This window comes from Dermacentor variabilis, chromosome 4 (genome assembly GCF_050947875.1).
Source record: "Dermacentor variabilis isolate Ectoservices chromosome 4, ASM5094787v1, whole genome shotgun sequence".
Lineage (NCBI taxonomy): Eukaryota > Metazoa > Arthropoda > Arachnida > Ixodida > Ixodidae > Dermacentor > Dermacentor variabilis.
Window position 1 is genome coordinate 147,759,962 of NC_134571.1, and position 15,851 is coordinate 147,775,812.

Below are 15,851 nucleotides of genomic sequence, written 5' to 3' on the forward strand. Positions count from 1 at the left end.
AACTCTTGTAATAGCTGGTGTAGTTCGGTTTTCTGCTCAGGCGACAGCGGTGCTTTACTGATAAGGTCACTAATGACTTGACCGGTGTCTTCCCTGTTCGTCACTGAGCCTAGTCCCGGAAGCTCGACCGGAAGCTCTTCAGGAACGTTTACCATCATGCACACCACTGCTTCCCTTTGTCTATAAGGTTTGAGCAGATTACAGTGGTAAACTTGCTGTGCTTTCCGCTTTCCTGGCAGACTTACCACGTAGTTAACGTCCGACAGTTTCTGAACAATTCGCGCTGGGCCCTCCCACTGCACGTCTAGTTTGTTGTTTAGCGATGTGCGCAATATCATGACCTCATCGCCAACCTCAAAACGACGGGCCCTGGCTGTCCGATCATAATAAACCTTGGCCCTCTGCTGGGCCTTTGTCATTGCTTCACCTGACAACTCCTGTGCCCTTCTTAAGCGTTCGAGGAGCTTAAGCACGTACTCCACCACGACTGGGTCGTCGCCCCTACCTTCCCATGATTCTCGAAGCATGCGAAGCGGAGATCGAAGCGAGCGACCGTACACCAGTTCAGCTGGCGAAAACCCCGTAGCCGCATGCGGCGCGGTCCTTAAAGCAAACATCACCCCAGGCAGACACAGCTCCCAGTCAGTTCGATGTTCAAAACACAACGCTCTCAACACGCGCTTCATGACGGAGTGGAGCTTCTCAACGGAATTCGACTGTGGGTGGTACACTGAGCTGTGTAGCAGCTTTACCCCACACCTTTCGAGAAAAGTTGTCGTCAAAGCGCTAGTAAACACTGTGCCCTGATCTGATTGAATTTCTGCAGGAAAACCAACTCGCGCAAATATGGACAGTAGTGCATTAACTATCTCAACTGAGCTGAGTTCTTTAAGCGGCACTGCTTCAGGGAACTTTGTCGCTGGGCAGATCACAGTCAAAATGTGTCTGTACCCCGTGGCTGTTACCGGCAGAGGTCCCACTGTATCAATAACGAGCCGTCTAAAAGGCTCCGTAATGATAGGTACCAATTTCAACGGCGCCCTCGATTTGTCCCCTGGTTTGCCCACCCGCTGACAAGTGTCACATGTCCTCACGAAATGGTCTGCGTCCCGAAAACACCCTGGCCAATAGTACTCTTGCAAGAGACGGTCCTTAGTTTTCTTAACTCCTAGGTGTCCGGACCACGAACCCCCATGTGACAAGCGCAACAGATCCTGACGATAGCATTGAGGCACGACCAGCTGATCGAACTCCACTCCTCGGCGGTCTAGATACTTCCGGTACAGGACTCCACCTCTTTCCACAAAACGCGCAGTTTTCCTGGCGATACCTTCTTTGACATTGCAGCGCACGTTTTCCAGGCTGCCATCCTTTTTTTGCTCGGCTATCAAAGCCGTCCGGCTGACTTTTAGCAACCTATCAAGTCCGTCTGACGTAGGCGCGATGAGCAAATCAGTAGATAGCTCTTCTAACTTTCCCGCGTCGGGATTTTCCTCTCCAGTATCTGGCGCCTTCAACGCTACAGACTCAATTCTATTCTGTTCGGGCGTGCTCTGAATATCAGCTTGCTGCGCCTCTGACCCTTTTTCGTTGTTTGATAACGTCGGCCCCGCAACTACCGCCTTTGCAGCGAGCTCCCGAACCTTCGATCTGGTTAAGGCCTGAACACTAGCTTCACCAAACAAAAGCCCCTTCTCGCGCAGGAGGTGATCGGACCTGTTTGAAAATAGGTACGGGTACTGGGGTGGCAGCATAGATGACACTGCCGCCTCTGTCTCAAGCGCTCCGAAAGGTCCTTCAATAAGCACCTTTGCTACTGGCAGACACACGCTATGAGCTTCCACGGCTTGCTTGATCCACGCGCACTCGCCCGTGAACATATGGGGTTCTACGTAAGACGGGTGAACTACATCCATCGTAGCTGCGGAATCGCGAAGCACTCGGCACTCTTTCCCGTTCACGAGGAGGTCTCGCATGTAAGGCTCGAGAAGCTTCATGTTCTCGTCAGTGCTGCCTATTGAAAAAAACACAACTTTTGGTGTTGTTTCCGGACACTGCGCCGAAAAGTGACCCGGCTTCTGGCACGTATAACAAACGCCCGCTCGCCTCATCTCGAACCGCTTTCTGCGTTTGGCTGCCGCCGTCTCTTTACGTCTGGTCGGACTGCTTTCACTCGCATCCGCACTACGCGTGTCCCCCTTTAATCTCATGGGCGTGAACTTCGGCCTCTCAAACTTCGAGCCAAATTCACCCTTTTGACCGTCCTTAGCTCCGCGAGCTCGACGCGTCACAAACTCCTCGGCTAGCTCAGCGGCTCTAGCCACCGTACTCACGTCTGGCCTATCCAAGACCCAGTATCGCACGTTCTCCGGTAACCGACTATAAAACTGTTCTAGCCCGAAACACTGCAGAACTTTATCGTGGTCACCAAACGCTTTCTCTTCTTTGAGCCACTCCTGCATGTTCGACATAAGCCTATACGCAAACTCTGTATATGACTCACTTTTGCCTTTCTCATTTTCCCGAAACTTCCGACGGAACGCTTCCGCAGACAGCCGGTACTTTTTTAGCAGACTCGATTTTACTTTGTCGAAATCCTCTGCTTCCTCTCTATCCAAGCGAGCGACTACGTCGGCCGCCTCGCCGGGTAACAAAGTGAGCAAGCGCTGTGGCCACGTTTCCCGAGAGAACCCCTGCTTCTCGCACGTTCGCTCAAAGTTAACCAGGAACAAACCAATGTCCTCTCCAAGCTTAAACGGCCGCATCAGGTCAGTCATTTTGAACAATACGCGTTCTCCTGCACCGTGTGCCTGACTTCCATTACGAGCGCGTTCCATCTCTACCTCGAGACGCTTCATTTCCAAAGCGTGTTCGCGCTCTTCTTTTTCTTTCTGCTCTTTAAGTTCGCGCTCCTGTCTTTTTGACCTCTCCTCAATAGTCTCAAGGCATTCCGACAGCTCGTCATCCTCAGCCTCTAACTCAAGAATAGCCGTTATCAGTTCCGGTTTTCTTAGTTTGTCTGAGACATCCAGACCTAACTCTCTTGCAAGCTCCAACAATTTCGGTTTGCGCAACGACTTCAAATCCATGGCTGCTCTGAATGCTGCTTTTTCTACTGCTTACTATTGTCTTGCCGCAAACTAACCCGGCAGTAACGACAACCACAATTACCAGCTCTGTTTCTGACACTAACAAAAAGCCTGGCAAAGCTCAGTAGAAGAAAGTCCCGCACTCACCAAACCTCGCAGGCAGGAATTCCGCGCAGTCGTTCCGCTGCAGGCAACCAGTCGTCACACAGGGCTCGTTGCACTGCTCCCGGATCGACGTTGAGCTGCTCAGCATACAGTCAACTGCATCTCTTTGCTGCTGGCCTCCGTTGACGCGATCTCGCCGCTGGCAGACCGTTGTTTGAAGTCGTAGGCGATCTCACCGCTGGCAACCAGATGTTTGAAGTCGTAGGCGATCCCACCGCTGCCACCAGATGTTTGGGATCGCGACACTGGAGCGATCGGATGGGAACTCGGCGCTGACGCCCGTGGTTGTACCTGGGTCGCAAGCCCCAAGGGTAGCGTTGGCCTGGCGGCCTGGGGTACAACTGCAAGCATCCGAAGGTCCCGGCAAAGCATGAGTCGACAGGTAACAACGAAACAACTTGTTTATTTTAACATCGCAAAGAGTTGACGGTCAGGTTTGACCGAAGTAGAGAGACGGGAGAGCACTTCACTCAACGGAAGAAATCGGAGCCCTCCTCTGGCGTCCGGGGGCAGCTGTTTTTATACTCTCGCAGTTGAGGGCAAGAAGGAACCCCTCAAAAGACGAGCACGTGAATGTACAATGGGCTAATGGTGACGCACACTGTCGTAGCGACGCCGTAGCACCATGTCGTGGCGCTGCGCACGATCTCGTAGCACCTGGTCGTGGCGCTGCGCAGCACACTGTCGTGGCGCTGCGCAGCACACTGTCGTGGCGCTGCCGGTCGGACACAATGACTGTAACGAGAAGATGGTCCCTGCTTTGGCATCGCCTGTTTCGGGCACAATGACTGGAACGAGATCCCTGCTTTGGCATCGCCTGTTTCGGGCCCAATAACTGGAATGAGATCCCTGCTTTGGCATCGCCTGTTTCGGGCACAATGACTGGAACGAAATCCCTAGGCGGTCGCATCGCCGCAGACGCGCCTGGAAACACCTGGCGATGAGTGTTGCGGTGACGACGATCGGGCCAAAATGTCCGCCGCCCCGCCGCCGTCGCGCCGGCAAAACCACGTGTCGCAGGCGAAACGCAACAACGGGCTGTGCGGAGACGATGCCTACGATATGGCGCCAGAGTATTGCGCGTCGTCTGTATGAAAAAACATTGCTGCATGAGCGGAGGTCTGTCTGCGGCGGATGCTGTGAATCGCACCCATACGTCACCCACGCGCTGCCTCTCGCGATCTCCCGATTAGCCAGGCAGATGCGCCACACTTCGCACCGTTTGGAACGTGCCGCACGAGACCGATTGTCCGCGCCAGCCAATATATCGCGAAATGAAAACACGTATAGAACTGTGCTCAAATTTCGCATTACGGAGCATCGTAATCGTCGGTGATTTTTTTTATACATTCATTTCTTTAGAGCGATTACCGATGCGAAGTTCGAACGCAGGCGAGAGCCCAGGCTTCCGAGAGCGAGAGTGAGGGTGACGTCACTTCGCGGCAATGTCTTTCCTCCTCACGCAACACCTGGCGCGCCAGTGTTCTGTTCTGTACTGATCTGTTCCGTCGAGGCGTGCACGTGACGAAGCATCGCATCCAAAGGGAATTTAGGGGCTGTTTCGCTGCTACAGTAGCCGGTCTTTTTCTCTCAACATGGGCCATGTGATGCTCTCGCATCAAAATATGAGAACGAAAAGTTCTGCTTGTTTTCTTTTTTTTTTCTTTGGGTGAGTTGTAAGATTTCAAAGTAAAAGAACGAAAACCGGAAAGTAAAACTTATTTTCAATTTCGCGGCAAAACGAAAGCATGCACAATTATGATGACGTCCAGCCACCATTTTCCACTGAATATGCCCGTATGGCTTAGCGTATTAGAAAAAAAGAAAGAGAGAGTTATCGTACTTGTATGCGCATGTGTAATGTGTTGTGTTGGCGAGCGTGACGTAACGTACGACTAACGCAGCATAAAACGAGTTTGGCCTTTTCTCGCAGAGCCGTATGTGTGGGCTCGTTCATATTCTCTTTCTGTCTTTGTTTCTCAGTGACTCTACGACTGCTAAATTCTTTCCCGTTGCAGGGTTGCACAACATTGAGTGGAGGCCCACGGCGTTTCTGTAAAATAACAGTGCGAGCCTTGTATTGGCTTTGATGACGCTAAACTTTCATGTCGCTGTTGTTATACGCACTCTCATTTTCCCGTTACACGTTATACGGCGCTGGTTAAGAAAAGCTTTCTGTCAGTGTACTTACCCACACTGTCACACCGTCGAGTAACCTCGATTTGCTTGCTCTCCGACAGAACGTCCCGTTCTCTGAGCATTACAGAAAATTTGCCATTACGGTCGTTAAGGCAACGGCTGAGCTTCCTTGTTTGTTTTTGTTTATTTGTCCGCTCCACGCACAATTTATTGCCTATAAACTTTTTTTTTTTTTTTGCTTCGAGACTCAAATCGGAAATAGCTGTCGCCGTGAAGTCACTGACGCGATCACTTTTCCTCGTGGCCCGTTCATTACTTACCTCCATATTGTCAAATGATCCTCGTCTCCTAGCTCTTCCTCCACTCCACCGAGTTGAGCACGGCGCAGCCCCTCGACTGATGAAAACGTTACATTTTAACAAGAACTGCTACAGATGATCATTAAGCCCAATGATCACTTCTATCGAGGGGTGTCGTTGTTATCTGCTTTCTTGAGTGGAGGTGTAATGTTGAGCGAAGGAACATTCTAAAATACGGGGATGATAGTCGCACATGTGGCTTCCACGTTCGAGCAATAAACAGTTCTCTGCTGCGTGATCGTTTATCCCATCCCCAAATTCTGCTGACTTTGTTCCAAGGCAGTGCAATGCAGTGAAGCAAAGCAAAAAAAGAAAAGAGATACACACACACACACACATACACACGCATTCGCATTAGTCGTCGAACAGTTCGTGGATGCTCTCCTGGTCTGGAACATCCCCGCTGTGCTGGAGAGCTGACACAAAAGCCGCAACTGTTGTTTATAGTAAGATTGCTATAATCCCTATAATAAAGGTATCATTTATTATGGTCATTTATATATGCCTCAAAGATGCGTAGGCGCAGTAAAATTTTACTGGAGATCATTTCATACTTTGTATTTACGGGTTCGTGTCGTAGTAACATAAGTGTCTCGTGTAATCATATTGATAATCACGTAGAAAAAAAAATGCGAAACGGGCTGAGAAAATTGACTGAGATCTCGAAGTAGCATATCAATTGCCGTCATTAGCCAAGTACATGCTAAATGGTGCCGCAATACTACGCCATGGCAGGCATGCTTCAACTAAGGCGCGTAGTATCTGCGCCTTGCTAGCGCAAGTTCGTTAAACGCGTATCTGAAGGAGCGACTGACGAAAGAGCGCGTATGTCAGCGGCATCGTGTGCAACGACGACCAGGAAGACCATTACAGCACTTAAACAAGGTGTCCCCGCACCCCGATTTCCTGACAGCAGGTGGTCACGACGGCGCGATACGCCGAAACCGTGGCCTCCGCGACGCGTCGCGTCCCGCGCTATGCAGACGGCAGGGCGTCGCAATCTCGGATGCCATGTAGAACCATTGCACGTGCAGTGGTTCAGCGGAGCGTTATGAATCTGTGAACTTCGAATGTCTCTGCATCGCCTCCTAGCGTGCTGTGCGTGTAATACCCTGATCACGCCAAGCCGCAGCTCATAGCTCTCGTTACATTTGATTTCTATTATTTTTATTATACGCGCCAAGGGTTTATATTTAATAAGGAATTCAGAAGCCGCCGAGTGCGTTTTGGACTGCCGCAGCAGGACTTCTTATTCTTATTACTTCTTACCTCTTATTAGATAAGAAAAAGAAAACCGAGTGTCGCTGAATAATTTGATGTTTGACTGTCCAACTCGTCAAGAACGCGGCGATGTTGCACAACGCTATCGAACCTATTATTAAACACCGCGCTATAAATGGGAGCGGCGAGGTTTATAGTTCGCCAGAATAGGGCAATGTAGAATATTGCTAAAACTGCCGTCTAAACGAGGGCTGTTCGAGAACAGAATCGAGCACCAGCGGTTGCGACCAACGCTGCCACATAGGTCGGTCATCCGGTGTTCGCCACTCTGCCATGTTGCGAGAACCCCGAGGGATCCATTGATTTTGAGTATGCACGAGCGAAGGTTGTTTGGTTGTCCGGGAACTAGCCACGGCGCAAAGTGACTGCAAGCCTACATTGGCGAATTCTTGGCGCACAATAGCCTGAACAAGGGGAAACATAGGGGCGCATGTATCGTTGACAGGTAGGGACAGAGCCGAGGTACGCATGGCTTCCAGCTCAGGGCGCATAATCTTCGTCAGCTGCTCTGAAGGCTGCTGCTGCCGCGAAAGGGAGTCCTGTCGGTCTTCACAAGACGATGTTGCAGCTGTATATTGGGAAGCCGTGCAAATGGCTGGTAGATACGGCGGCTTTTCACATGCTCAAAACATTTGCACTCCGTGATAATGCCATTGACTGAAGTACAGTTCTTACAAATCAGTAAATTGAAGGTGCCTCATCAGCGATACCTTTTAAGACATGCCTGACTTTGTCAGACTGCGGCATTTTATCGTCGGCTTTGCGGCAGAGTGCCAGCACGTCTTGTATATTGGCGACGTAGCCTTCGGTGGACGTCTGAACTCGTGATGCCAACTCTTTCTGGCGACGACCTTCCGACCCAGTGGTTTTCCGGAGAGATCTCGCAGCTTCTGCTTGCAGGTCTCCCAGCCACGAAGTTCTTCGTTGTTTCGAAACCACACACGCGCTGTTCTCGCCAAGTAAAAAAAAATTATGTTCGTCAGCATCACTGCGGGATCCCATTTTGCGTGGCTGCTCACCCACTCGTACATCTCCAGCCAGACGTACCCGTCGGTGCCATCGGTGCAGCAGAGGGTTCCTGGATCACGCGGATGCGTGAGTACGACAGTCGACGCAGTCGACGCAGGCGTTGCCGAACCAGACACCGTCTCCTGAGACATCGGTGAAGAACAGAAGCGGGGACCACTGCGAAGCCCCGTTCTGTGTCCTCTTAACGAGCACTTCCACCGAATGTTACGAAGAGGAAGCCCGATTCACAAATGCATGTATAATTATTTACGTGGGCAAAAGTTAGTGGTAATCACGCCGGGTGGTAGAAAGGCCGCACTTCCAGTAGACAGTCTACCCCTTCCTCTTCGTCTCTCTTGAGCGCAAGATCTCGACCGAATGCACCGTAACAATATGCAACGCCACACAGTACGCAGCGACAATTTGTTGCACAATCCGGTATCCCTAACCCTAACTCTGTGCTGGGGAAAAGGAAAAAAGGGAAGTAAAGAGAGCTGTGTGATGATGATCATGACGGCTATGTTGGTGCGATGAATGTTGGTTAACATGGCATCATATTTGAATCACAATTTTGAGTACAGTCCTCTGACGTGCAAGAAAGACGCACACTACGACCCGTATCGTTAGTGCATAGCTTGTCTCGGCTGAGGTCGAGGAGCCATAATAAAGTCCCCCGAGAATGGTCTTGCATTGATCCATGGTCGCCGTACAGAAGGCTAAAGTGCGTCGCTCGATTGTGCCTGCTCGGCAGACGCAGTATATGAGCGTTATAGTGTCTCTGCTACGTGGGACTGGTCGTAATTTGGGCTGCTCCTACGACCGATGTCGCGTGCGTAGCGCGGTGTGAACGCCACGTCAAGTAGCATTCTGTGCACCAGACTTGTGTCGCAGCTTTTGAGCTTAAGTGGCATGTGAAACTTGATTTCGGTGTCGAACTTGTGCAGACTCCAGAGTTGACGTTCTGCTTGTGCCCAGTGATTGGAGGGAAAGATTCGTATAAAGAAGAGCAACAAGTTCACTGTATATGAAAACTAAATCGAATTGTCTAATAAGTATAGTTCGTTGCAAATCATTGTGTTGGGGCGTTACTGTATAATAATAAGGAACAGTCGATCATCAAAAAATACGGCTCCATGTCATCTTACTTTAGCAACTGGTGTGCTTTTGTCGCGATAAGTAGCATTCGCGTATATAGCACACACACACACACACACACACACACACACACACACACACACACACACACACACACACACACACACACACACACACACACACACACACACACACACACACACACACACACACACACACACACACACACACACACACACACACACACACACGCACACACGCACACACGCACACACACACGCACGCACGCACACACACACACGCACACACACGCGCGCGCGTGCGCGCACACACACGCACACACAAAAGACAAAAACTGACAGAGATGAGACATGACTGGCGCGAAGACAGAAACCCTTGAGTGGCACCGCACGTGCTCGTATAGTCGGCATCCACCTGCAATTGCGATTTATGGTGTTGTATACCTTGGGTGCACCCGTTTGCCATCCAACCTGGCACCACGCGTACAGTTTTCCATCGTGTGTTTCTGACCGTTTTCATGTTTTGTGGCCGTATGAACGGGAACGTTAACCTAGAATACGAGCGGCAGACCCACATGGCTTCCTTTATCGACTCGACTAAACAAGGAGTTGTTAGCAGCAACTGTTCCTGCCGTCTGCTCCTTTTCACGTCTGCCACACGGAAATGTATCGCAAGCCACCGAAAATCGTCAAGATTAAAAGAGTGACATTAAAGGCCCTCAAAAGACGTTACTTCGTCACTGTGGTTTGTCGCTGTGATTCCTTCGTTATTCTTTTGCTGCACACTGCTTCCGATTTAAAAACACGCCTACGAACACACCAGAAACACTAGTCACAGTGCGGTTTCATAATTCTCACAAAAATAAATAAATAAATAAATACGAGGCAGGTGTTTTCTCCCGCAACGCTCCTCTTTGCACTGCTCGTGCGTAAAAGAGCGTGAAAGTTTCTCCGAGTTTGGAAGGGGGGGTCCAGCGCCTGCGGCGTTCGTTCCGCGTGATGGCCAGTCAGCCGCGGAGCAGTGCGGTGCCATGCCGCTCGCGCACCGAGGAGCGGCGGCGGCGCTAACCGCGTCATCGGAGCCGTGGCTGCCTTTATTTCCCGCGATGTCCGTCCCTGCAGCGCCGGTTTTCCCACGAGGCGCCCGTTCGGACGGCGAAGACAAAGCGCGGCGTAAATCAGGCCGGCTTCGTTCCGGTTAGCTTCGCCGCATGACCCCCACCTCCGCTGGTCGGCCGGCGCGGCATCTCGCAACGGGCAACAACGCGCGAGATCGGACGCTGCACGGACTGCGTGCGCCTGTGAGTGCGAGAAAGGACGTAGAATCGTCGCTACTAATCTGGCCTCTCGCTTGCGGATGATGGGCGAGGAATCGATAGTTAGCGGGGAAGCGTGCTGCCAGCGTCGGTGGGTGAGCCAACTATGGCAGCCAGCCGAAGGCTGATTGTTATCTCGTTCGCCGTCAATGCAGCGTCTTACCTATACTATGCGTAGCGAAAGTGCTTTATTATTTGCCGCGTAGAATGTTTCTCTCTCTCTCTTTTATTTATGTTTTTTTTATAAGTGATTGTTGTGACGCGTGCTCTGACTGAGCTTCCGCGCGTTTCGTCGTGCCCCGACTAGGTATTACAATCGCAAGCTATGCATGAGTTATGCGGTGGTGATTTCCTCTGCAATTCTTCCTTTCCACCTTTCTTTCCATTTCCTTCACCTTTTCTTCTTTTTTCTATATTTATTCAGTGGATATTACTTAACAATTGGGATAGCCGGCCCTGCAGTGGCCTCTTACTCAGGATATTATCATTTAACAAACCACAACAACGATCGCTTGTCCCTCTAGACCGTCTGTTGCTTCCGTATTTCACATGCGCATATATGTATATAAGATAGAAATTTCAAAGAAAAAGAGGCGCGTTCAATGATCAGGATTACTTGAATCGAGGGTGGTTGGTTACTGAATTAGAAGATGAACATCGACACGCTTCCTAGACTGCGAAGCCAGGTGTTTCTGCATTATGCTGCAGTCATGGCCAGGTGCATTATTGGCTGCTGAGTGCTAGCGACGTGCTCATAGAGGTGGCTTTAACGACGATCACAGATGCTGGAAATCACCGCAACTTACAGATATGAATGTTGTTAGCCTGTATTACAGTTTTAATTTGTCCTGGACCGTGACGGGTGTTGGAAGCAGGTGTGTGCGAAAGACAGCAAACAGCATAAAAAGAAAATTATGTGGCGTTTTACGTGCCAAAACCATGAACTGATTATGAGGCACGTCGTAGTGGGGGACTCCGGATTAATTTTGGCCACCCGGGGTTCTTTAACGTGCGCCTAAATCCAAGTACACGGATATTTTTGCGTCTCGCCCCCATCGACATGTAGCCGCCGTGGCCGGGATTCGATCCCGCGACCTCGTGCTTAGCAGGCCAACACCATATGTCCACTAAGCAACCACGGCGGGTACACAGAATAGCAGTGCACATACACCGATATATATATATATATATATATATATATATATATATATATATATATATATATATATATATATATATATATATATATATATATATATATATGTTTCACTCGTTTTGTAACTACCACACCTCTCTGTAATGCTGCGCCTTTGAGAGTAAATTAATGAAATCAAATTAAATATCCCCGTTATTTCCTTTGACGAAGGCAACACTACCAACCGTGCCAAGCGCTATGAAGAATCAGACAGAGAAGACCCCAAAAACTTCCTGCTTCATTTCATATTTGTGTTCGGTATTATGTCTTTTTTACTTTGACGCCGATAGGCCAACACACACGCACACACACACACACACACATATATATATATATATATATATATATATATATATATATATATATATATATATATATATATATATATATATATATATATATATATAAACGAGATGAAAGGGGGTTAACTGATGGGCCCGATTTTTATTAGTCATATCATGAGAAGCCAACAAACACTGACACCAAGGACAACATAGGGGAATTGTGCTTAATAAATGAAATAAAGAAACGATAAATTAATAGAAATTAAAGTGAATGAAAAAACAAAGTTTTTTTCATCCACGCTCTGAGTTATTTGCAGCCCTCTATTACCTCGTGTCCACATCGCGGTTATAATCGTATAGGGCGCGAGTACAGTGGTATGTATATATATCGTGGTTGTGTTCAAATAATGTGGCTTTCACAATAACAACGAAGCAACTCGCCGCCTTAGCGACAGAGAGAGAGAGAAAGGATCCGAAGAATGGCAGGGAGGTTAACCAGGGGTAGTTCCGGTTGGCTACTCTGCATGGGTAGCCAATTATAATATTATGTATTATATCATATCATACAATGCCAAGCACACTAGCGTACCTGGAAATCCCTGCAACACATTGTGGCAAAACCTCGAGATAGACAAATGTAGCCGTCACGAGTGAAAAGGTGCGCATAAGCGCAACGGGAAATGTGCAGGCTGTATCTGAATTTTCGCTATGTGTGTCCGACATGCGTCGCCGTGGCTTCCTCCGGATGGTCAGCCAAGGGTTGTGTCACCGCAACTTCACTCTCGAAGAATCAAGCGGACCAAAGTATAGCTCGAGTCTGTGAACAATTCTTCTCAGTGACAAAAATCGCAATCTAAGCAGGGTTGGGCTTCAGCAAGGCACATCGCACACCCTTTTTTTTTTTTTTTTTTGTTAACGTACTTTGCCTGGCCATACTGCAGAAATGTGCACCGTATGCGTTTGCCGACGAGTTCCGGCTGGAGCAATTAGCGTTCTGTTGGGCGTTGGAACAAGCTCGAAACAAGTTGAAACCCCGTCAGTACCGTGATTGTCAGTATGGGCACACCGAGAGAGCACACGGCGTGCGTTGCTTCAGACTGCCCTGTTCCCTGCAGGCGCTAAAGGGATCCCGCTGCCTACGCGCGCTAGCCGCCCAGCCGCCGGCCAGACGTGTCCAGCGCAGCCGCTGTCGCCATCGGCCGCATGCGACATGTTTCGGCGGCGGCGTGCGGCGACCGAATGGTGGTGGACAGAGCTGCTCGAAGGAAGGAGAACCTGCCTCCCGCGCGCCGCCGCTTGCTGCTTATTCTTCGTCCTCAGCGCCGTAGTCTTCCTCCTCTTCCTTAGCACTCACACTCCTTCTCGTACGGCCGCTTTCTCCGCCGTGGTGACGTTTCGCGTGACGTCGAGCCTCACCTAGTCACGTGACCGAGCGTTCGCTGCTACTCTGGCGTGACTGACGAAAGGGGAAAAAGGCAGAGGAGAGGAAAAACAAAGCGACGAAGAAACTGGGCGCCGCGTAGGTGATGGAGAAGGCGGCCGCGCGCCCAATCCCAGTCGCTCTACGATAGTCGCGCCGGCGGACTGCAGCCGCTGCTCCTCCGCGTCCCGCTTTTCGGCCAGCGCTCGCACGGGAAGGAGAACGGTTTCGCGAGAGCCGAAACGTCGTGTCGTCGGCGGCCAGCGCCTGTCGAGTGCGTGCGCGCGTCTTGCACCCCGAGCTTCTCTCTGCGGACACCCCATCGTTGTGTTTTGCCTGGCTCGGTACTACGGGAAGTTTGCTCGGTCGAGACGTGGGGCTCGCCGGGAGTTCTCTAGTGGAGTTTCGTTCGGCACTGCGACATAGTCGGCGGCGGCGAATCTGACCGGTGGTCTCCTGGTGGCCGACATCGGTGCTGCATGTCGCTACGGACCGCGTTGCCCCGTCTGGTGTGTGTGTTTGTGGACGGGTGTCACGCGGGTGTGCGCGGCCGGTCGGCCTGTACCGCTTACGCGGATTCCTGACGGATTTCTAGAAGAACGAGCACGTCGCGATCGAGCGATCGCCATACCACAGGTGGGTGACTCGCAAACAATTGCAGTGATGATTTTTCGCACGCCTTCTCTTCTCGATAGAGTAGTCTTTTACCACTTTATTGAACTGTTAAGAACGTAGTGACTTGTGAGAGGTGATTATGGCAATTCGTGCGCCTTTTTTGCCAATCTTAGCAGCATGTGAAGTGTATTCCCACAAGTGTGCGTCGTGCGCGGTCTAAGTGAGCTGTATTTAAAGGCGAAACTGTTATGTCGGCGTTACGTTTTCCTATGCGGAGGAACGTAATGAGCCCTGCAGCGTTGCTTAAAAAACGCTGCTGGTATTTCGTCTCGGCCGCTTGTTCGCTCGCTTTCCTCAGAAGTTTGCATAAGCAGAATAGTTCGTATAACGATTATAGCATCCGCTCGCATGACTCTACTACCAAGGTGTGTAGTTATTATAGACGCGAGATTGCTTGTTTTATATTTGATCGAGGGTCGAGATTTCGAAGGTAACCGAAACCTAGAAGAAAAAGAAGAGCCCTAGAAAAAAGAGCCCATCTGTTGAGATGTCCGGGCAGCCGATCGGTTGAGTTGTCCATGTAATTTTGATCATGTAATCGAAAGCGTTCCAGGTTCTCGTTCTCCAGAGGGTCTGAGAGAGCTGCGGCGCTTGTTTGGGAAAACATATACCGCGTCTAATGTAGCAGAATAAAATAATTCGCGCATGATTTCCGACAACTATTTGCTTGCTTGCAATTTTCTCTTCACCATTAGCGGGCAATGACGTACTGTGGTGGTTTGAAGAGCTGTACAGGAGGCAACCACCATGCACATGAAGGCAGTGGGATGCGCTTATGTCGCTTCCCATGCAGTGGCTACTCGTACATTCAGTTTGTGTATCCATAAAAACTACCCCGTTATCTTAGCTTCGTCGTGTGCCACTATTATGCAGCTTAAGCTTGTTAGCAGAAGCGCATACTAGCACTCAGGAATGACGTAAACTTCCGATAGCACTGCCGCCCCCCCCCTTCGCAGCTGTCGTTCGCGTTGACGTTATAATAATAATAATAATAATAATAATAATAATAATAATAATAATAATAATAATAATAATAATAATAATACGTGAGTGTGACACTTTCTGATCACGACAAAAGGAGCCGAATAAGATGTTAACGGATTCGCCAAATATCAGCAAGGATATATATATATATATATATATATATATATATATATATATATATATATATATATATATATGTTAATTAGCCATAATATCGTTTTCTCTTAAGCATGCTCATACAGTGGGACATCTTTCGTTTCACGCCGTACCGTGAATGCAGACGGCAAAACCATTCGACAGGAAACAGTTTTCAGCGTCGTAAAAAAAAAGAAAAAGAAAACGCACAAGAAAATAATAATGAAGATTGCTCGCTGCGATGGTTTGCTGCTCAGAGAACGCAACCATTTAGACTTTCACGCACGCGTCGCCTCCGCATGTGTTTTTGTTCACTGCTTGATGCGTGCGTTCATCAAAAGGTTTACATCCAAATCCCCACCCACCGGCAAAACAACATCCCTATTCACCCAGATTGCGTCATGCCTCCTTTGAAAGCAAATACTTTTTGTTAGGTTGTTCGTAATAATTGTCATGAGAAAGAAAGCGATCTCATTATTGGCAATTTAAAGAAAATGAATAACTAAAGCATCTTAAGGGTCAAATTCACTTGGCATTCCGGTCGAAGCTTGACTTTGCGGAATTATAAAAGAAATTTCGGTTTAGGGTGTCATACTTTTGGACAAATCCTATTTTTCCGTTCAACAATGCCTCCGTGAAATCCGCCTGTTCTCCATGTATCGCAGCGCTAAGTACCGCGCGACCCA

General features: G+C 49.4%; 1 protein-coding gene across 3 annotated transcripts in view; it reads left to right on the forward strand.

The window, feature by feature from the left end:
• The window catches only part of LOC142579887 (uncharacterized), a 354,590-nt gene that overhangs the window by 100,765 nt on the left and 237,974 nt on the right, over positions 1–15,851 (forward strand). Inside the window, exon 1 of one of the 3 annotated variants that reach the window (XM_075690548.1) lies at positions 13,513–14,007. The exons of the other annotated variants lie outside the window; for them this stretch is intronic. The gene's annotated coding sequence lies outside the window, so the exon portion shown is untranslated. Of the gene's footprint in view, positions 1–13,512; positions 14,008–15,851 lie in introns of those variants that run through there. 3 annotated transcript variants of the gene reach the window in all.